This window comes from Battus philenor, unplaced genomic scaffold, assembly GCF_028537555.1.
Source record: "Battus philenor isolate CCGP_79_NKW_IND1 unplaced genomic scaffold, ilBatPhil1.0.hap1 SCAF_6, whole genome shotgun sequence".
Taxonomy (NCBI): Eukaryota; Metazoa; Arthropoda; class Insecta; order Lepidoptera; family Papilionidae; genus Battus; species Battus philenor.
This window is the reverse complement of record NW_027181726.1, coordinates 11,451,615-11,474,319: the sequence shown is the minus strand read 5'-3', so window position 1 is coordinate 11,474,319 and position 22,705 is coordinate 11,451,615. Positions and strand designations below refer to the sequence as shown.

At 30.4% G+C, this 22,705-nt stretch overlaps 1 protein-coding gene across 2 annotated transcripts in view; it reads left to right on the top strand.

Moving 5' to 3' along the window:
• Positions 1-7,394: 7,394 nt before the first annotated feature.
• The window catches only part of Tob (Transducer of ERBB2), a 43,026-nt gene continuing 27,715 nt past the window's right edge, over positions 7,395-22,705 (top strand). The window contains exon 1 of one of the 2 annotated variants that reach the window (XM_068773419.1): positions 7,395-7,518. The gene's annotated coding sequence lies outside the window, so the exon portion shown is untranslated. Of the gene's footprint in view, positions 7,667-22,705 lie in introns of both variants that reach the window. The other variant, XM_068773418.1, reaches the window with a different exon arrangement.

Here is a 22,705-nt window from a genome sequence, read left to right as displayed (position 1 = left end):
CGACTAACCTATATATTTTACATCTGAGCCGGTAATTGCATTAATTTATATATTGTATTATCTACAGCCCACATTTTAAGGTTTACCGTCTAAAAAAATAAGGGTGAAATAACCTTTGGTTAAAGTCAAAGAGTAAATCATTTAAAATAATGTACAAGTAAAATAAATATTCTATTAATTTATTACATATGGCTGATCTAACCAAGAGATATCAACGGCTGATAATTTTCTAAGAAATGGCAATCCAAGGTATAATTTACTCAAACTATTCCTGTATAAATAATATACGTAGTATAAATATATTTAATATGTTTCTATAAAATAGATATGCACTTCATATTAAAAATATGAACATAGCCTGTTCAAGTTATGTATACATTTTTGTAACTTACACGGAAACTAGCAAAAATATTGTATTTTAATAAACATTCCTAATTAATATGCATGAAGGTTATGAAAAAAAATGCTAAAACAACTGAATAATGTTTTAAATAAGTATTATATCATGTGTAGTGGCTTCAACATTACTTCCGGCCATTAAATTACACAGAACAATTATAAACCAATTTTCTTTTATCTTCAAATTAAATAATCAATCACTTCGCGTATGAGTTTCCGCTAAGTTCAAGTTATTAAGTTTGTTAATTTTATTTATTCTCATGTAAAGACAGTAATTTAGTAATTGTTTTGGTATAGTAAAACAATTTATTACGTCTCTATAAAAAAACACGTGACCACAATCAATAAAACTGTTTAAATTATCTATGTATCTATACATTATCAATCAAAACATGACAAAAGTGAGTTAAAGGTAAAGTTAGTGTACATGATAACAAAGCGTGATGTGACTTTTGTATGATTTATTAATTTATTTTTTTAAAAGTTACAAAATGAGAGATCATTACGTGTCTTATATTGTCGTACAACTAGAGATAGTCTCCAGTGTCAGTGGGCGGGCTACATAACGCGTAGAACAGATGGCCGCGGGAGCATTAAGATTCTAGAGTGAAGTCTACTGACTGCTAAGCACAGCGTATAACGTCCACCCAAGGACAATATTTTTAAGATCATTAGAAAAATCTAGATGCATGACGCTACGAACTAATTCTATTGGAAATGGGGAAGGCCTATGTCCAGTAGTGGAAGTCTGACGGCTAAAATGATAATGATAAAGACGAGTCTATGTCTCTAAATATTTTAAGTTTTTTTTCTGTTTTAACTAAACATCGTTAACTTCCATTTCGCTCTTATGGAAACATAGTAATTTAAAAATAGGCGCGTCTCCAATCGTCTAAAACCTTTTACGAAAAAAAAAAACCTTTTACGAGTTATTGTAAATATACTCAAAACTAAATATTTGAAATAGGTAATAATTTAAGACGAAGATCTTATCAGAAATGACCATCATTGGATGCTCCTGGTTACCAAGGAAAAATAGGTAACAGAGTAGTTAAACAGGTGGTACTCGAATGATGAAAATGGTCGGAAATCTGATGTACATACATATTAAAATGCAGAGTAATAATACATATATCATAAAAATAGATACATATTATTTTAAAACATATATCTGAAATATATTATGATTACATAAAACACCGTTCAGGTTCCTACATCATCATCTATTTTATCTTTCGAAGAAAAACCATTCAATTATTATAATCTCTTATCACGGGTATGTTTTGTTTGTCATATTTTAACAAGTACAAAATATGTAAACACCGTTTATGTATTCTGGCAACCAATGCTAAGAGAAATCTTTAATTATTAAATGGCCGAAATCAACAATCGCTTCGGATAACCGGAATAAACAAATATTTATTATTCACAGTTTACAAACCGAAAAACACAAAACCCAAATTGTACAAATGTTTATTTATACACAAATATTTATCATTTATTATTAAAAAGATTTTGATATACTTCCAAAGTGCCCGTGCAATGCTAACTTAGTTTTCACTAATTATTTAAACACAATTGTTAAAACATAGAAAAATTTAAACTCATTAATAATACATGAAAAACACATAAACATTTATAAATTCAAAGTATGAATCACGTCCATGTGTTTAAAAAACTGTTTTATTGTTGATCTTAAAAATAATTTGCGCCAAAACAGAAGCAGGCTTATTTTGACCACGGTTTTAATGTAATAAATTTTGCATATCTTAATTAACGAGTTTTCATGTTTTTTTTCTATAAACTAATTTTGAAATTATGTTTAATTTTCTATGTTGCCCATGTACCTTTCTTTATGTCTCATATAATCAGTAATAGTTTTGTGGTCTACTGTGTACGGTTATACGATAAGGAGTGTATAAAGGTCTATTATGTTTATTAAGAAAGCGATTACAAAAAAATTCAACGGCGTTTTTTATGAGCTTTTCTTAGATCAAGGCGCTTTTGAAAACCTCGTAGCTTAAAGTTGAAGGTTGCCGCCGGTTCTAGTTTCTAGTAAGTTTAGCCCTTCTGGCTTTTATATATGTATATTTTATATAAGTAACATGAATAAATCTAATTTCGACTTCAGAAAAAATTCTCTTAGTTTCTCAGCTCCGTCTATTCCCACCAGTGTGCCAGTAATACTATCATTATTAATTTTATGAAGCTCACGAAAAATGGCATTTTGTGCGCTATAATACTATGTTTTGGATTCAGATAAAATAGTATAACCTATTTTTGTTTCAAAAATTTCTTTCATTGATTACCTAATAAATTCTCCCAGTACAATTAAAATGTTTATGATTTATAAGACTATTAATATCTGTAACAAATACGATACATGTTGAAATTGAGATATAAGAAGTTCTCGGTCGTCAACCTCTAATATCGTTTACTTAAAATAAATTCCATTACTGAAACAATACAACAAGAATACTCTTAACAGGTTCAATGAACCCGCGCTAAACGAAAGGTTTTAATTTAAAGTTACTACAAACAACTTCATATGAGCAGAATCCACCCAGTTCATCTGACACCGACGTTGTGTCAACGGGGAAAGTTTTAAGAGCATTTGACGAATTTGCCAAATGAAAAATATCTACTGGGACGTCGGTTGTAAAATTGAACAAGTTAAGACTAACAAACTTGTACTAGACGCAATGATTGCGCTGACGTTATTTTTTAAAATTATATTACACTCTACATCTATGCAACATCTTATAGACAACCTTTATGGATTTGGAAACGATTTTAATCCAGAAGAATTATCAAGTGATACTAAGAAACAGGCAGCCTTTTCTCATTATATTTTGATAACATTATTTATTATTTCTGTAAGCTTTGCTTATCAGATAGAGTGTACTACACTTTAATTGGCAGGAAATTAGCTGTGCATTCACCCCTTTGAAGTGTATACACCTATAACAATCATTTATTTATAAAATATTACCTAATAGGTAATTAATTAACAAAATTAATGTAAAGAAAATAATTTCTTTAATAAATCTGTTTTGTATTGTGCCGCGCTTATTTTATGTCGGTAAAGCAGTGGCTGTTTAACCTTGACACTTCATAGATGGCGCTGTGCATAATGGCGTCCATTGCGGTCGCTGGTCGGTAAAGCAGTTAGTGTTTGAGATGTTAGTGATAATTTTAAATATTTCAAAGTAAACATTTAAAAAGAATCGGTAATATAATAAACTTTAAATATCGTTTTTCTATTTTCAAAACAACGCATTATTGTTTATTTAAAGCCTACATAGTCGAAAGCAATTGTCTTATATAAATATACAGTACATAAATATTTAATAACAATTTATTACTACAAAAAAACATACACTAAATATAAATATTTTTAGAATGTATTCTAAAGTATGACAAATGAGGAAAGAGGAAAATGTTATTCTAGGAAAGTGGAAAATAATGCACCTTAACAAGCCTTTTAAACGTCCAAAGAAATTGGTCCTATTTATGAACAAAGACGAGCAACATGTATAGTAAATGACTTGTATGACGAACTATGTTGCATTTATTGCTTTTTCCGAAGACGATTAAGCACGTATAATGGTTTGATTCAAACAACAATTAATTTGTAAAATAATAAAATTTCAGTTATAAACGTAAAAAGAACTGTCGTAAGCAGGCAAGTTTTTTATGGACTTGTTAATATGTATGAAAAAGTTTTTTTAATGAAAGACGAAGTTAGCAAAGTAATCCACGACAGCATAAGATATTTAATATATTTTAATATACTGTTTGTAATTTGAGTATAAAATACAATTTGTCTGGTACGATGACATCAAAACATTACGTATAAATTTATTGTTTGTAAGAGCTCTATGAGAATTCTTATAAACTTTGGCTTTATCACTTAAGATTACAGACAGTAACAGAAGGTTAATAAATAAACTTTATTTATTAATCAATCTTCTGATATTGAAAAACAAGGTGGAATGGGCCCTGACTTGAACGGTATAATTCGAAAAAATATAAACATTTTTTAACATTCATTTGTGAACATATTGTGAAAACTTGGTGAATTGAATAAGTATATTCGCTTTTCTTTAGGAAAATTCTGTAATAAAATAATGTACCTGTTAAATATTTGTACGATCTATAATATATATGAACTATATGTTTAGTAATACACTGCGGCAGTATATACCAAAAATTTAAAAATATAAGTAAAACAAACAATCACAAAAAGTTAAATATAATTAAACATTAAAAAATATCTCATACATCTCTATATAAAAATACGTTCACGTTATTATACGTGTCTACTACAGTCATAGGTTCTTTCTTTAAAAAAATGTAACCATGTAATCTTAAAACTTTATCACTGTTCTTCTTTCAAATCATGTGCTTTACAAAAATTTATACATTAAAATAAATCTATTGCGTTAATAAGTAACTATTTTAGTGACGCGTGTGACTAAATAACATGACTATGATACAATAATATTCTTTATAAAAAAGGCTAAATTTAGGTGGCTGGTAGAAAACTTTATCAGATCAATTCTCAATTGTTCGATCTCTCGCTAACAAATTTTCTTACAGTTTATTAGAAGTTACATAAATAAATCAAGATTAAAAAGGGTAAATTTTAATTGTTGCACAAATTATTTTTTAATAGTAAAATATCAAATCGGTGTATAGTCAAAAAAGAATCTTTAACATCAAAGTGATTCAAAATAAAAATTTATTTAAAAAACGAACGTATAAATACTACGCAATATATAAAAACTACGTTTTGGAAAACTAATGAAATTCCAGGTTAAAAACCATAATAACTCCAATATAAAATGTATATCAAAATAACCTAAGTAGCAATTCAGAGTTCTTTAAACTAAAGACGTGTCACAAACAGCGGCGTCACGTGAGCAGCGCGCAGCCGTGACTAGTCTAGTTTATGGCTGTTATTCAGTTAACTAACAATCACGATCACCGGAGCCCCGCACCTCAGCAATTCCATTATCGCCTCGAGTCGCTTAGCGGAAGTTCGCTAGCGACCGTTCTATAACGACGTCGTAATGGTAAACAATTGAAAAACATAACACTACTGCTTTTTAAAGATCTCTACTGTAACATGAATTTTCACTTATAATATACTCGTCATTATCATTCTCTATACATACATGAAAATATTTAAAATAACGTTAATGTTTGCAGACCGACGAACGCAGCGTATTAAGTCCACCCAGTCTTGGGTAAGCTACTTCCGGCAGGTTCTGCTGGAAACCTATTGGGTAGGCCATGTTTACGTCCAACAGTGGGCATCTCAAGGCTGAAATGTCGATGATAATAATGATTTAAAACAAACTAATAAAATTAATTAAAATGAATACTGTTATTTCGCTTCTGTTACTGTTTTATTAACGCAGCATTTTCTATTTATTTTACAAAATAAATTTACTACGTATTTTCGATACGTAATTTCCGATAGTCGAGTTTTTTATTGTTTACGACATTATTAAAAATTTGTCTTCTTTCTTACCCGATAGACACCCATTCCAAGGCATGCGCCTTCTCCAAAGATCGCTAGGAGCATCATGACAATCTGAATGCTATATTTTCTCGACATCATTTCACCCGTAGGATGTCTACTACTGAACATAAGAATCCCTCGTAGATTTTCAATAAGACCAGTCAGAAGCTACCTTCACCCAAAGTCTTCCGACAACCCTCTTAAGGCGCTATATTTAATGTATTACTATAGTTCAATTAATATACATAAATGCTCAATACAATAAGCCATAAATGCCATTCAAGAAATATTTTCTTCGGTTAACACACAAAAGGTTCTTACAATTATCGATGGTTGTAATCTAAAATGGAACGGCATTTCTCTTTTGAAATAAAGAAAGCCGATTCTGTATTATATATTAGTCGTATAGTGTTACGTGTCCCGCTCAAAAGACTTTAGTTAAATTAGAAAGATCGCCTCTGCACATCGTTTATAAACAGTATTAATAAATTAATAAATAAGGCATACGTAAGATCGCTATATGTGTATGCCAATGTCATATGATATTAATTTTATTAACTGAAATATTAATATACACGCACTTTAGTAATACCTATTTTTTTCTAAATCTCAAAACAATAAAAAAAGAGGTCATTAACTAAAATATATTATTATTAATGGTTATCATTATATTTTACTAAAAATAAGTAATACCTGTTTAATGCACCCGAATGAATCATTTCGTGCTTAATAGTATCATAGTAGCATTGTTGCACTTACACTGAATGTTTTAAAAAAAGACTAAATAAATATCCAGCTATGTTAGTTCAGGAGCTAATGTTTTTCTAAATTTCTAAATGAAAAATAGCACAGTGCTATTTTTCGTTTATTCATATATAGATAAAACTATCAACTATTGTTTGATATCTCAAGATAATTAGAAGCCTAGAAGTAATCTTAAGACCTGACCGGCTTGGTAAATTTATGAAGTGGACATGACATGATAATAAATCTAATTTAAATTTACCTCAGATGTTGCCCTTCCACAACTTCGTAAAATAATTTTTGAACTATTGTTTTATTTAAAATCTTTTAAAATGCTAATTACAAACTTGAATCAAGGTGACGATGTAATTTATGTAAGTGACGTTATAGGAGCGATGGAAGTTTGGAGAACTCGACCATTATTACCGTAGCCCTTTGTCTCTACGTTGCAACGTACATGCCTCGCTACGCGACCGTAGCGGGGCGAGTCCGGTAATTGTGAATATACAATTAATATCATTGTTACGTCCTTAAACTTGTCGAGTGTATCAGCATGGTAGAGTGGGCAAGTGCAGGCCCAGTCCCCGTGACCTACATCCGACGACCCTCGCTCGGGAAGCTGCTAATTTCCACCATCGCGGGTAGAAGCCTACGTCACGGCGGGGGCAGGGAGGCGCACGACGGCCCGCTGGCTGCCTCGCACCGATCAGTCCGCCGCCCAACCTCGCTCAGTAAGCACGCGTCCACACGTGGCACAACAACACGCCGCCCGCGATCTCGACTTCAACCTCACAAACGACGCCTGAACCGCCAGTGACAGACCTGTATATAAGTGCGATAAAAAGGTGAAAATATTTTTTTTAAAACTCTGTGATAGCGACTCGGGCGGGCGGAGGTTCGGGCGCGGCGCGTTCCGCTGACACAGTGGCTTAGTCAGCCGCCGGTCGTCGGGCAATAAGCACCATCGATTTTCTCCATACGACTGTACGCGAGGTACGTAAAATCACGTGGTCGTATTTTCATCGGACTATTTCCACGCGCGTCGTATTTTCGAACTGCTTAACGTTCAAGGCCGGCTATGTTTGCGTTAGGAATTACGTTTTCGGTTTACGTTTTCGTTCCAATTTATCTAATTATGTGATCTATTAATCGTGACTGACGGGTAGAGAGGAAAACGAATCAGTAGCTTTGTCGTTGTGAGTTTACAATGCGATAACAATTACAGGCATACAAGGTCAAAGTGTTAATAAAGACGTGTAATTTATTTCTCTCACTAGCGTGAATATTTGAAATAAATTATAATGATGAATGTTGTAAATATTACAATGAATAATTCAATTGTACTAAAATGAAACTTAGCTACAGGAATATAATCAGATAAGTGAATTAGTTTGATCATGACCTAGGCGTAAGTCGCTGCGCTGTTGCGTGCCTTGGCATGCGTTCGGACAGGGATTCATTCAAACGATAATGTAATTAAGAACACACGTGCATTTCATTTATCTCCCGTCTGCAAACACACGGTAGCATTAATATTTAAACATGAATTAAATTCTCTCCTTTTAAATGTACGAAATCTGTATAATTACGTACCACACTATACACTAAAATTCACTGGTGTTATATTTTAAATTGAATAATATCTTTGCAAATTATTCTTATCGCAGTTATAAGATTTTATTTACTATTAATATTGAATATGAAATTCACCACTACTATTACTATTTATATTATTTTATGTTTATAATTATTATTTAATAAAGAATTTAAAAGTCACATAACATCACATAATATTTGAAATTTAAAATATTGTTTGAAAACACTATATTTTTTAATGTTTAAAAGTATGTAATTTTAATTTTTAAAAAATTTCGTATCAACATACCCTTACAATAGCGAAATAATAAAGTAAATTTATTAGGTTCTTATCGAATATATACAGCTCGAAGATGATTGGTCAACAAAGTTTTTATTTAAAACATATCTATGGATATGATGTAGTTAAATAAATTATTGTTAACAGAATTGCGCATTGGTAAACTTTCATATTAAATACAATACCTACACGCGATATAAAGACATATATCCCAAATAGTTAGGTGTTTATAAGTACATCCATAATAATTCGTAAATACTTTTCAATATCTCTTATGCCTTACAATTAATCTATTTAGTTCATTATAGTTATTTATTTTAAATTGAAAGTTTGTATAAATAGTTTATATATATCGTAACTATAATAAAAATTATTTTGTAATGCAATATATTATTTGATAAAAATGCGTTACGACTAAAAAATATTTTTTAAGAAAAGTAAGTCGGATGCTTACAGACCATTTTCACATTTACAACTCTCGTTATCTTAATGACGACGTAGAAATCCTGTTACTAATAGTTGAAAATCCAGACGCCTTCAATCACTAAAGACATTAGTTAGACTTTTAAGGATTTAGTGAGCATTCTCTTCCGGTCTTACCGATTTATTTAGAAAACAAAAAAACATAGTGCCAAAAGATATATAAATAAACGATCGTTATATATTCAATCTGTTGCCGTTTTATATTAGGTGCAAAGAAATTATTCAATAATTATAATTTAATTATATTGTTATCAAGGTAAATAGTACCTATTTACAAATCATAAAATTTGGAGATATTTATTTTTTTTATCAATTTTTTTCGTTCCTATCAATCGCACTGAAAAATATAGCTTGAAAATTGAAAGATTTTATTAAAATAATTATATTAACTAATTTTATTTTATTAAAATAATTATATTAAAAAATTTATTACACTCTTTTAGTTAATATACGGTAGAATAATGTAATTGTATGAGTATTGAATAAACATGTACATTTTGTTAAATTATATTTATTTCTAAACTAATCATTACTACACAACGTTTGGTAATTCTGAAAACACAGTAACAACGAAAAAACACAGAAATAACGAAAAAACAGAATAAACAGAGTGAATAAATAAATAGGGTTTTTTTTCATTGCAATGTACTCGTAAATCAAAGCGTTGCTACCATGTTGACATATAAGAGAAGCCGTACAGATTTCGAAATCATCCATAAATCCTATTAAATTAATCCGTATGTTATAATACTATATGATTTAATTTCTAATAATGATTAACTGTAACATCTATTTTTAAATCAACAATGTACCAAATAACAAAACGTTTAGGTTTATTTAAAAATCTAAAAAAAAATTATAATCATCATAAAATAGATTTTATATAAAATGTCATATTAAAAGGATGTGTTTATGATTGTCAATCAAAACAAAATCTAGTTTCATCTTGTTTAATTGGATAAAGGTCATAAATTTATACATATTGATGTGACTGGATGTAACACAGCGAGCACGTATTGATGTCAAGGTGGCAACGCATCGCGGTCGCTTTTGGTGTCGTCGCGAGAGTCTCGTTCATCAAATAACACGTTTACAACTCGATCTGAATTATAAAAACAACGGACTATCAAAATTAGTATCGTTATTAAAATTAAATTCCATACAATGTAGGTAGTCTCATAAATCAACGTTAAGCCGAAATCTTAGTCACTATCGCGCAGATACTGGCAAACAAGAAAAAATATTTGAAAAATCAAAATCACATGTTGAAATGATCAAGTGAAAATATATTTAATAATAATTTTAAGTACACGATTTAAATAAAAGTTAATGTTTCCTTTTAAAATCATAAACTTCAGACATAAAGTTCTACGTGAATGTTTATCTAAGATTATTCTGCTTAGAGAATAATTACTTTTGACGACATGTAAATTTAATGGAAAAGTAGAGACTTGTCATTATATTAACAGAAAGGACATGACGGGGTGCTAAACCTAATTTATTTAAATGAACGGCAACAGTTAAAAAAAATACTTGTTATATATTTCTAAAAAATTCAGCTACTTCATGCCCATTTGGCTTTGATTTATGAGAGACCATAAAAGTATAATTTTTAACGTAATTAATACGATTTTCATATTTAAAAAAAAGTGTTCATCAGTTATTTTAATTATGTTCTATTTTGTTAAAATATATATTTTATCCGCAACACTCACGCTATACGTAGGCAGTTTACGTTCAGCCGTCGGAAGATATAGTTTGCGTCTCCATTTACCCATCACTATAAACCTCTATTCTAATTTCCCATGTTATTTGTCTCAATTTACTTCTCGTTTATATCTAGCTCGTGTAAATCTATCACTAATCCTGTAATATCATTAGGAGTTATTTATCAACTTCACCGCTAGCCGACAAATAATGTAACCCTTTATAAGGTCACGCAATCATTATTACAGAGGTCTTTTCCTTCACTCGATAATTTAGGATTGTTATTATGAAAAAACTCATTTATCAGTGTAGCTTTTGTTACGTATTGTAAATAATATATAATAAATATATGTGGTATAACACTTGATTTACTATATTAACTTCCTAAAGATTTATTAATATTATATGGCCCCTTTTTTATAGATCGGAAATAGTAATATCTGTTGTAGTATTTCTAATCTACTTTTATATTCTTGAACGTATTCTTTGCATTTACATTTAGTAATGTAATTGGAACAATATATCCAAATAAACCTCTACGGGAAATGTTATTACCTTATCGAAAGTTGTTTTAAAAAAGCGTTAGTTTTTATTGACATTAATAATGAAAATAAAAATATATACGTTTTAGTTTTATAAAATATCTCTTAACTAATTTCACCTATTTAATAATAAATTAAACCTTTCAATCTAATAAAGTAAAAGGCAACGTTGATCGTAATTTTCACCTAAAAAGATTAAAATATAATTTACATCAAATTTACGCAACTAAAATATCATTATACGGAAGGAAATATTAAAGATCGAACGATAAACACGCGATAGAACTATTTGCTCAATGAATTTACTAGAACGTAGTTGTCCACCGAAAATACCACAGCAATGAAAGGGTCATTAATCAATCGCCTTATTCAACGAGTAACACGTAACGTATTATCAAAGCCTTTACTTACGTGGTTAGGTTACCGCATATTTACTGATTTTGATGTTTATGGCAATTTTTCAACTAAACATCATTTATGTAACTCTTTTATGGACAACTGTACACGGTTTTACAATTCACTCTCATGTAGCTGAATAATCATATCATGAAATTCGAAAAGTTGATTACAAAAACAAATCCTTTTACAATGTTAAAGGTTATCAGTTGATAAAAAGCAAAGAATTGGTCTACAGTTATATTAAGGCTATTATGAAAACAATCTCAAAAAAAAGTTTGTTTTTGTTATGGACTGTTCACAAATCAGGCCGCTTTCGGAATCCGCATTTTTAAGTTGACGGATGTGGTTAAGTAGGAGCAGTGGCGCCTAATCTGATTGTAGTTTCCAATACGTTACTTATATTAAGAACACCTATTAAAAAGTGTTATAAGTATTTGCTTTTTGTATTTGACTATTTTTATTTGTGTACATATGTAAAACATTTTACACGCTATTTGTGTATTACAAAAATGGTTTTGATTGAACAGTTATGTTTGAAAATTTAATCACTCGTGACGCTAAAATCTAAGAGTAAATAAATATTCCTTTAATTTTTTAATGATTTTTAAATACAATATTTATACCTTTTTTAACATTTCAAACTCAACAACAACTCTTCAAAATCTGAATATAAAAGTGTCTAACCTGATTAGTAACCGCCAAATGTATTTAAATTTTTTAAAAAATGATCTTTTTCTTACTTCTTTGGTATAAAGAATAAATACATATTTACTAACTCGAATTGACTTAATTTAAAATAGAGTGCTTTAATGATATATCTCAATTATTTTGCTACCCTGATTAATCGGTTTCACTGATAGTATACGTAGAATCTAAATGTAAATCTCTATTTTAATAATTTAGTTAAAAACAAAAGTATGAATTACTGAATAAATGTATTGGGTTCTCTCCATAAATAATTTCGAGTAAAATGTAGCATTACTAGGGAGACAATGAATTTACATTTAGTAAACTTGGTACATAGTTTGACAGGTATTGAATACAACCAAAATTATTATTTCATTTAAAAAAAAAAAAAACTAGAATTGATTGTTTACAAGAATATTTCATTTCCCTCTTCACCTCATATGAAAACACCATAGAAATATTTAATTTTCACAACAGTTTATTGGTCAAGGTTAAAAATATAAATGCCTAAAAATCTGTATCAGATTTCAAGGTACAAAAAGAAATACAAAATGGATGGTCTTTTTAATAAATTTACGATTAAAAAAAAACGCAATTTTGTAAGCATACATAATCAGTAATGACATTCGAATAGGAAAAATAAACTAAGTGGAACAAAACACACTTATCGCATTAATAATCATGACCGTATTTAGTTATTGTAAGGCAGAAACAATACGCATTTATATAGCGACCTTAAACTCATTATGGAAATAGACTTCTTTAACATATATCAGTAAAAATCGTTTGCGGTCACATTTGTGTCACGGTTGTCATTTGTAAGAGCAAAGTTATAATACATGTAATATTCCATAAAAGCATTTCATGTGTTTAAATTAATTATAAAAATAACTTTTCGTAAACACAAATTAATACAAAACTCAGCGTTAAATGACCTTGGTTTTGATATTAAAAACAATCATGTGGAAGCTTGTAACAAATATTGATTTATGTTGATAAAGGTAATATTAACATACTCTGGCATCAAAATACGCCGCGTCGCTATCTCTAGTTATTCAGAATAATTTTACATTATATTATTACAATCTATGTTTAAGAGAGCCTTGAAATTAGCAAAGATTTTTTATTTCCTTTTTCGTATTTCAAGATTATTCAGTAAACGAATTTAAACAAATAATTTAATTCTGACAACACAACGACGAACTGGCGTCGATGATGGAATTCAGGTCGCTCTGTTCTTATGCCAAAAAAGGCGAGACTATTCGTAAATTTACTAACATCATTGGCATATGTTCAAGTTCCTTACGAAAGTTCCAAGTGCGATACTTTTTGTCATACATAATTTATTTATTTTTTATTTATTATACAGCAACGAATTATATAGAACGCTCAACAAACCACGGATGCAATTATAGGCTAATGATTTCTCTAATAGATCGGATCAGGAATGAGGAAATCCATAATCAAACGAAAGTACATACTGCCGACATATAGCCCAACAGATTCATAGATCAAAGTGACAGCGAGTAGCGGTAACATATGACCACTGAGGTCTTAAAATTCTGAAGTAAGAATTTTGGACCAGCAAGCGCAACATAGGATGTCCACTCGAGTCGACAGATGATTTTGTTAAATTCATCGGACAACGCTAAATGCATACTGCTACTTAGTGATCCTATTAAATTCTATAAAGAAGGTCTACGTCTCACGGTGGATGTCCTACGACTGAAATAATGAAAATACAGCATAATTAAAAAAGATGATTTTTGAAAAGCGCTCTTAAATATAAAGTGTATATTGATTTGCTCAAAATTGAATTGTTTAACAATGTATAAGAACACAATAACTTAAATTGAAAAGAAAAATAACAACATTCTGCTATAAATATTTCATTCAACCAACGCGACTATTTTATAAATACAACCGTAGCCAAAATTTTGACGTAAAATTAAACGAAAAGTCCGAATAAATCACTCGCATTCTAATCATAATGTAGTGAAAGTATCCATCGGCATCATAACACGAGTCAGAATATTAAATAATATGTGTGCATATTTAGATTTATTTAAATATTCACAAGACTGACCGTGACTTATAATTTTATATCTGTAATGTACCGTTTGAATTTAAAAGCGATTGACCCACAAACATATACGAAACTAGAAACCCGTTTATTATCCCGTCGTACAATATTTGGTAATAATCCACTCTGATATTTTATTAATGACCATAAAGGGTGGATGGAATATATATATTTCCATAAATCTTTAAAGAAGTGTTAAAATCACCTAACTATACCTATACTCTTATATTTTATTTCTTATGCGACAGGCCTATCAATTATCATTAAATTATTAATAATTTATACCTGTACCACTACATATTTTTATCTATACCATATATTTTAATTGATATCAAATATACTATACATTCACGTCTTTATACTAAAGTATTTACATATGTAACCAATTGACCTGTCAAATTTTCTATGACATATAGGTAAATTTAAAATTAAATAAAACGTGACGATGTTTACAGCGGTAACGTCGTACTATGACGTATATCAAAATACATTTCACCGTCAAACATCTGCCCGACACGCCTATTACCAAAGTGACACCGGGGACAGACAATATCTGTTTACCGGAAAATAAATGGAATAGGTTATGTATGGTTAAATTTTAATAGAAAAATAACTCAATTTTAACCATATAACATATTAATATTCCGAAGTTGCATTGTTACTATAAAAAGTAAATCATTATTTTAAATATCGAGTCGGTCTTATGTCAACAAACTGCCTTTCGGTCAAATATCGGTGTAATGTTAGAGTACCGGAAAATTATCTTATTGTTCATAACTTCTTAGTAACATCTTAATTTCTGAACGCTTTCATTTTTGAGACGCCTTAAAAAATCTAGTCTAATCTATCTATTCTATCCTCTGATGTTCTCAAGGAAATAACAATTTCGAAATTAATTTATCTTGATCTCAATAGTAAGTGATCGCCCGCGTGGTTTTTTAACGTCTACTTTCCCTAAAGCCAATAGTATATGGAAGATATCTGGTTGTCTGTGGGTGGTGAAATTATCTTAGAACTCATTGGTAGCATATTATGGAGAGTGTAGTCTTAATTATGCGTTGATCGAGGTTGGACTGTTCATTACAATAGTATTAAATTTCAACAAAATTAATATGTACAATTTCGAGCACTGTTGTTTTTTATAATCTGTAGAATAATTTTATAAAATAAATAAAAAATTAATCTATAATCAACGTTAATGTCGTATGCGTAGTAGTACAGTAAAAAAGTATTTGCAATATGTATGCACAAGTCGAATGATTTATTTAAAACGTAGAAGAATAAACTATAATTTATGCACTCATTGTAAATTTACATAAACAATGTATATCATTATGTTGATAAACCATAAACCATTTTCTATTCTGAGTTATGATGATGAATTTCAGATTTTCTATATTACTGTATTCATTTTTGTAAATAACTATATTTAGATCTCTTAATTTAAATTATATTGTTCTCATATATATAACCAATAGCGGTGGTAGTCCAGATAGGTAGATAGAGGAATGAAACTTGCGGTCGAAGGACGCGGGTACGATTCCCGAGATACAATCGTGTATAGTTAACACTTTGTGCATTAATCATATAGGACTGCATTGGAAAATACAAAAACTAGTTTCCATATGAGGTGAAGCACTATCATTTTCGTGCTATAACACCACAACGCGATCGCCAACCTGCCTGCCGAGCGTGGCGATTATGATATATCCCCCAATAGATACCTTTTGGAGAGTCCTATGCTTTAACTTTATGTTAATATATTCATATACGTGACCTTTATTGTGGAATACAGTCGTAGAGCTATAGATCAAATCTCGTCAGTGGTAGAATGTTCGGAATATAAATTATTACCACAAAAGCTGTAAAGAAAAATAGCATATATAATTCAATGGATAGCGTTGGGGATAAAATTAAAAAGATATGTGTATTACCTTGAACAAAATCGCTGAGGTCTCACAGGGAGGATTACGATCCCGTGCCTCCATCTGGGGGGTTTGTGTTCTGACATTGGGAACATTACATAGATAATAACGAACAATATTATACCTAAACTTTCGAGCAATGTCTAAAGGTAACAGTGTTATACCATGCTATTGCGATAAATAACGTTAAACCTCTATTGGGACGTAGAACTAAATAAAGATTTACCAGCGTGTATCAGTGTTAGCTTTTCATGCTTACAAGTATTATTGTAACATTTTTATAAACAGTATTTATGAACGAAATAGTACAAGCATTTTTTATTATTCCATCGTTATATCTGCGACAAATAATCTGCTTATTATAACTTTTAGTGTTGCTTTCTATATTCCTACTTGAGAATAGCTTACATATCACAGACAAATTATTCATGTTCGATAGTCATAGTAAAAATTTTATGTCATAACTTATTTTAGGTAAATAATTATCGATTTTCTGTTCAACCGAATTAATAATTAGAAACTGTACATATACAGGATGATTGATGATAGATGTAAAAGCATAATATGTAATTATGATATAAAACTAATTTGCTGTCATAAATGTATAATACACCCTGTCCAAAAATCAATGCTTTCAGAAATAATAAATAATTTAATGATAATATAGAAGAAAGAAGCGTTTAAAAAATTCGGATTACTATATATTAAAATTATTTACTGCTTACTATCTGGTGCTAGACTTTGTACTGTGAGAAGCTTGGACAAAATAAAATAATGTATCATTTATTAAAGCAATCGCGTTATACAGGCTAATTGGAAGTAATTGTAGAAACTTAAAAGCCGTATATTCACCTTTTTAAATGTTTTACACGTATAACCATTCATCCAGAATATTTCTTTTTACTAATGTTCCGCGTATTGCGACGAATAAAAAGTACTGTAAGTTTAAAAAAAATAAAACCTCGTCAGTGTACAGACAGATTCATGTTATGCAGTTTTACGCGAGCCCGAGTGCAAAAAACTCGTAAAGTCTGGGACTAAAACCAGACGCCGTTGGTTGCAATCAGAAGGAACCGCGCGTAATCAACGAGGATATTGAATAATGAGCTTAGATCTAACCGGCCTTCAAAAGCATCCGTCATAATTCATCTCTGATTTATCGACATATTCCTCGACTTATATACATATACATCATAAAACAAGTTTAGCTAATACAATGGGAAAAAGCTATAAATAACAATTATTTTAGAATGATCATTTCATTCATCAATTCAATTACTTCTAATAAAAAAAAATACTTACAAAAAATAATTTTCTATTTCGTATCACCCAAAACCTCAATAATAATGTGACCATATTCATTTTAACGCTGCATGGTACCCAATATTTTTGTTTGATTATAATCTAACACGTCTTCTTTTTGTTTTTTTTTTTTTGATTTGATTTACATTGTTGTTTGCAAGAGTAAAACATATTGATGTTTTTTGTTGTTACAAAAAATTTATCAATGTTAAAACATATACTTTTATTCGCAAAGTTTCTATCAGTTGTTAACTGCGACATTGTTTTTTTTTAACTAGTGCAGTTAACACCAAGCAACCTTATCTAAATATTCCTAAATATCTTTGTACGAAAATAAAAAATAAAAAACGCTTATTCTCGGAAAAGACTCTAAGATTCCGAAGTAGAGACCACGGAGCGGCAAGCGAATCGTAGAACCTCTGCCAACTAGGTAGACGAACGACCTCGTTAAAGTCGTGGAAAGGCACTGGATGCAGGCCTATTCTGGCCAGTCTTATCTTTCGGGAGACCTATGTCCTATGGCATCGAAGTGCTAATCACCGCCTGATATATGAGGCGTTGAGGACGTGATCGACAAGACGCACAAGAGATATTTACTTGATGACTGGCTTGATGTTTGCAAATCTCCTACGTACTATCGCCTACCTCCTTACGTGATTAGCACTTGCGTATACCATAACATAACCTATAAAAAAACATCGTTGAATTAAAATACCTCGACATTTATTAATAGTATAAATAACCAAAAGCTGAGGTCATGAAAGTATAAGTAGGTTAAGTAAAATTATAAAAAATCGGAAGTAAAGATTGACTAGTAGATTTAAGACAAGGACGTTTGTTTTGCCGGCTGGTTGTTAATTTTTTTTGCTTTATACTTTATATTTTTAAAATAAAAACTTTGCAGTTTTCTAGTAATAATCGAACTATAAATTACTCATTATTATATACATTTTTAGATAAAGAAATGTAATTATTGAGTTTTAATTTCTAAGCTTAGTAATTTAAATAAAAAATAAAAATTATTTTTATTTTTAACTTACAATTAAAACTTTTTAAGTAGTAGTATTTGAAAAACTTTTATATAATACTTTTTAGATTTTCTCAGGAACTGTGATACACACAATATTGATACCAGAAGCAACAATAATTTACGTGTACCTAAGACTCGTTTCCTTTAAATTACGAATCTTTCTGTGAGATAGATATAAGTATGCTTTTTAAATAGTATTCCAGAAATTATTCATTAATTTTCCTATGCTAGACTTAAAAAAGAACGTATGTGTGCAAAGGGGTACTCTGTTAAAAGTCTTTAAAGAAGATATCACACGTTGGTGCATTCGCCTCCAAGTTATTCCAATGTTTATTGAATATATAATTTTAAAAATTTACAAACACATTTACAAAAAAAATACATAGTCCGGATTAATTTCTTTCACCTGTTCTTATCAGGTATGAGGCTCTTCGTCCGAACAGGTGATAGACTCGATGTCAACAAGCGTTGTAATCTATCATACGGTGCAAAAAGAATTTTTAAATTTGGATTTAATTAATGCTGTAAATATATATTCCTTGCTTAAATGCTGCTAAAGTTTATATAACCTCACCCGGTAATTCTCAAAGTAATGCTAAAAACATCAAGTATTATGAACAATGACAAAATATATAATTCAGTTAAAAAATATAACCTTCACGCTACCCGTTACACGGTCTATTAGACCGTTAACGTTATTATATAACTGTAGAGGCGCGTGAATAACGTGATTAAACTTGCTTAGTTTTAATTTTTTTTTTTGTTTTAACTTTCTCGCGAATTTAAAATCAGGTCATTACTGGTAAGTGTTGGATATTATTACACCTCTAAAGCGGTTGATTGTTCTAGAATGTACTTCGCAACGGATGTGGAAAGTCTAATCTAACCGCCGGCTTTTGTGGAAACGCGCTACATTTCATTTCACTAGAATATTTCTCGTTATACGATGAATAAATTTCGACTACGTTTATAATCACGTTCGTTATTATTAATTGAGATTTGTGTTAGTAGTTTCAACAATCTTTTTGAAATTTTAGAAATCAAATAAACTGTTATTAATATATCCATTTCATTATTAATAAAAATATAATATTTAATATAATTATAATTATAAATTTTTTTTACCATTGTTAAGACTTAACGGAAATAAATATTTTACCGTTTATAAAACATTAGGAAATTATTCATCAAATGTTAGGTTTACAAAAAGTTTGGACGACTGCAAAATTGCATTCGTAACAATAAAACTTAGGTAATAAAACGGAATTTAGGCAATTTATAGCTGTATTTTGCACGTTCCGTTTTGCGAATAATATTTTAAAAAAACGTGTTTTATTTTTAAATAACTAAAAAACTTCAAAAGATTTAAAAGATTCTACAGATTATGTAGACAAAAAAAATAATTTTAAGTGAAACCATTCCCGCGTGAACACAAGCAGATAAATTTGGTCTTTTGTTTTTTTGGACAACTGTCACGGCCAGTGTTACCTCAACCATGGAGTATTGCAAGAAACACCTTCAAATGTCCAAGTCACGTCATTCGGTAGCGGCGCGGAAAAAGAATATAAATAAAACAGTGTCACGCATCGCGGATCGTCCGTGCGTGCCAGCCGAGCTATGAATGCCTCCATGACATTGGACCACCGCGCAATGTTAACGGCTTCGCTTCGAGACAATAACTTTTTGTCTTTACCGCGGACAAAAAAAAACGATTCTCTCATTACGTACATTGGTTACATAAGCAGAACGATTCCATTTCCTAAAAGGATATTTCATTTAACCCTACTGCTCTAATCGTGGCCGACCTCTCGCTGACCTTTAGTGTAAAGGTCGCAAACTGTGCATATGATGCGGGTCATTTGATTTCGATAGTATCTGTGACGATAATTATGCTATTTTAAATATATTGCCGACCTTGTGACGTCACAATGTCACGTTCATTGCGTGAGACGTCACCGCGGCTGCCAACGGACGGGTGCGAGGAAACAGTACAGATGGTGCGTTTTGTTTTACACGAACCCGTTTTTTTATATTAACATAATTTTGCCTGCTCTGGTTTAATTTTAGTAAAAGTCTGACTATAAATTTTTTCATGATCACTTCAGTCACAGGATGTCCACAGCTAGACATGTGCTTGCTCTATCGCTTCAGTAGGACCAGCTGGCAATGGCGTACACCTAGAGTTTTCCGATGTACTTAACCAGGTCATCTGCCCGCCTTGTTTTTCATAGATGTACGAAAATCACGCCAAATTTATTTCATTTTTAATTTATGTATCTCTAATTCTTAGATTTAGACATTGTGTACATATAGTTATAAAATATATTTGCATTGTCTATAATGATTTGCAAATTGAATTGAATTGTAAATTCATTCATTTTTTCATAATATAGATCATATTTGGTTTGTTTACAACACTTTGTGACTGTCACTAGGGGAGCTAAATGAATAAAACATATTAACAGCATTCAACATTTTGACAAATTTGCACATATTCTAGCTTATAACACATTGAAAAAAATGTAAACATCGTTTCACATAATCTGTACGTTTATTTAATTCTTTTGGGCAGCTATTTGTAAAGTAATACATTAAATGTCAATTACAAAGGACAAACATCCTGCTGCTGTAACATTCCGCAACAATTCTAAAGCGTACACGAAATTCAACCCTAATAAAGCAATCCATCAAATCTGTCCAAAAAACATAAGGTACGGAAATAGAGGAAAATATTACTGGTGTCTTTTCACAATCCCGCATCAATCAAGTTTTTCTCGCGGCCATCCCGAGGGATCTATACAAAATAAATGGGTAACATTAATCATTATAGATAGATAGTTTGGCCCAGTTTCTTTTGAAAATGTCGCTTTTATCGCCGAATATATCTTCAGACTTTTTTGCTTCTCGACATCGGCTAATAACGTGTCAGGGAATACAAACAGCTATAAAATATTTCTGATGGCAAATTTATAGCACGACCTATTTTTATTTATGTGCGAAGTGAAAAATTTTCTCCGTTATTAAGTTATCCGATGCCCTCTCGTAAAAAAAGAGAATTTAATTATACTCTATTTGCGACCGACTCTCCATCGATTATATTAGGATGACGCAAATGGAAGCCGCGTTCAATCAATACTCCGAACAAGTTACCTTCGCGAATAATCACATCAAATGTCTAACTTAGATTACATGAACAGCAGTTTTGGATTGACATATACACGCAAAACTAACCACACGAAAATAAATACATTAACAAATAATATTGCTTGTTTATTGCTACAAAAATAAAATGAGGAAAATGCAAAGTTAAATTCGCTTCAAAAGCGGTACTTTTGCTGTACCTTAAGTTTTGTAATTAAAAAAGAGTAGTACTTGTTATAACCATAGGACGTAGCAGCATATGAAATTCGCTCTTAAACAAGATTATTCAACGTAATATTAAAGTTTTTAATTTGAAAGAACAGCAATTCGACGGCGCCACTTCAAACCGTTAAAGAAAGCTCTTTAACTCCGAGGTTTTCTTTTTTAAAGCTAACATGTAGCACGTTATATAATAATCACTTCCTTGCGAACTTAGACTGCGTCTTGCAAGTCGTTTTTATTTCCTACGACGCTTATATTTACATCTAGTTTTTAATACAAACTAATCTGGATTACCAAAAAATGTTTTTTACTTTACATACGTCCAGTTAAATTATCATCTTCCTTTCTCCTTGCCTCATATCATTCACTACCGCGGATTGTTCCCCTTTTTTGAAAGTTTGTTTATAACGCTATTTGTGCCAGTCTTCGGCTGTGTGTATAGCTTCGGCAACTGCGTTGATTAAGCTGAGAACACCCCATGAAATTTATAATAACAGAAATAAGAAGAAATATAATAACTTTCTTTTTAAGAAATCAATTGTAAATTAATATTCAAATGCAATATAATTTAACGTGTATTATAATCAAAACATTACATATTACATGTTTCTAGATTGTAATTAATTATTTCGTAA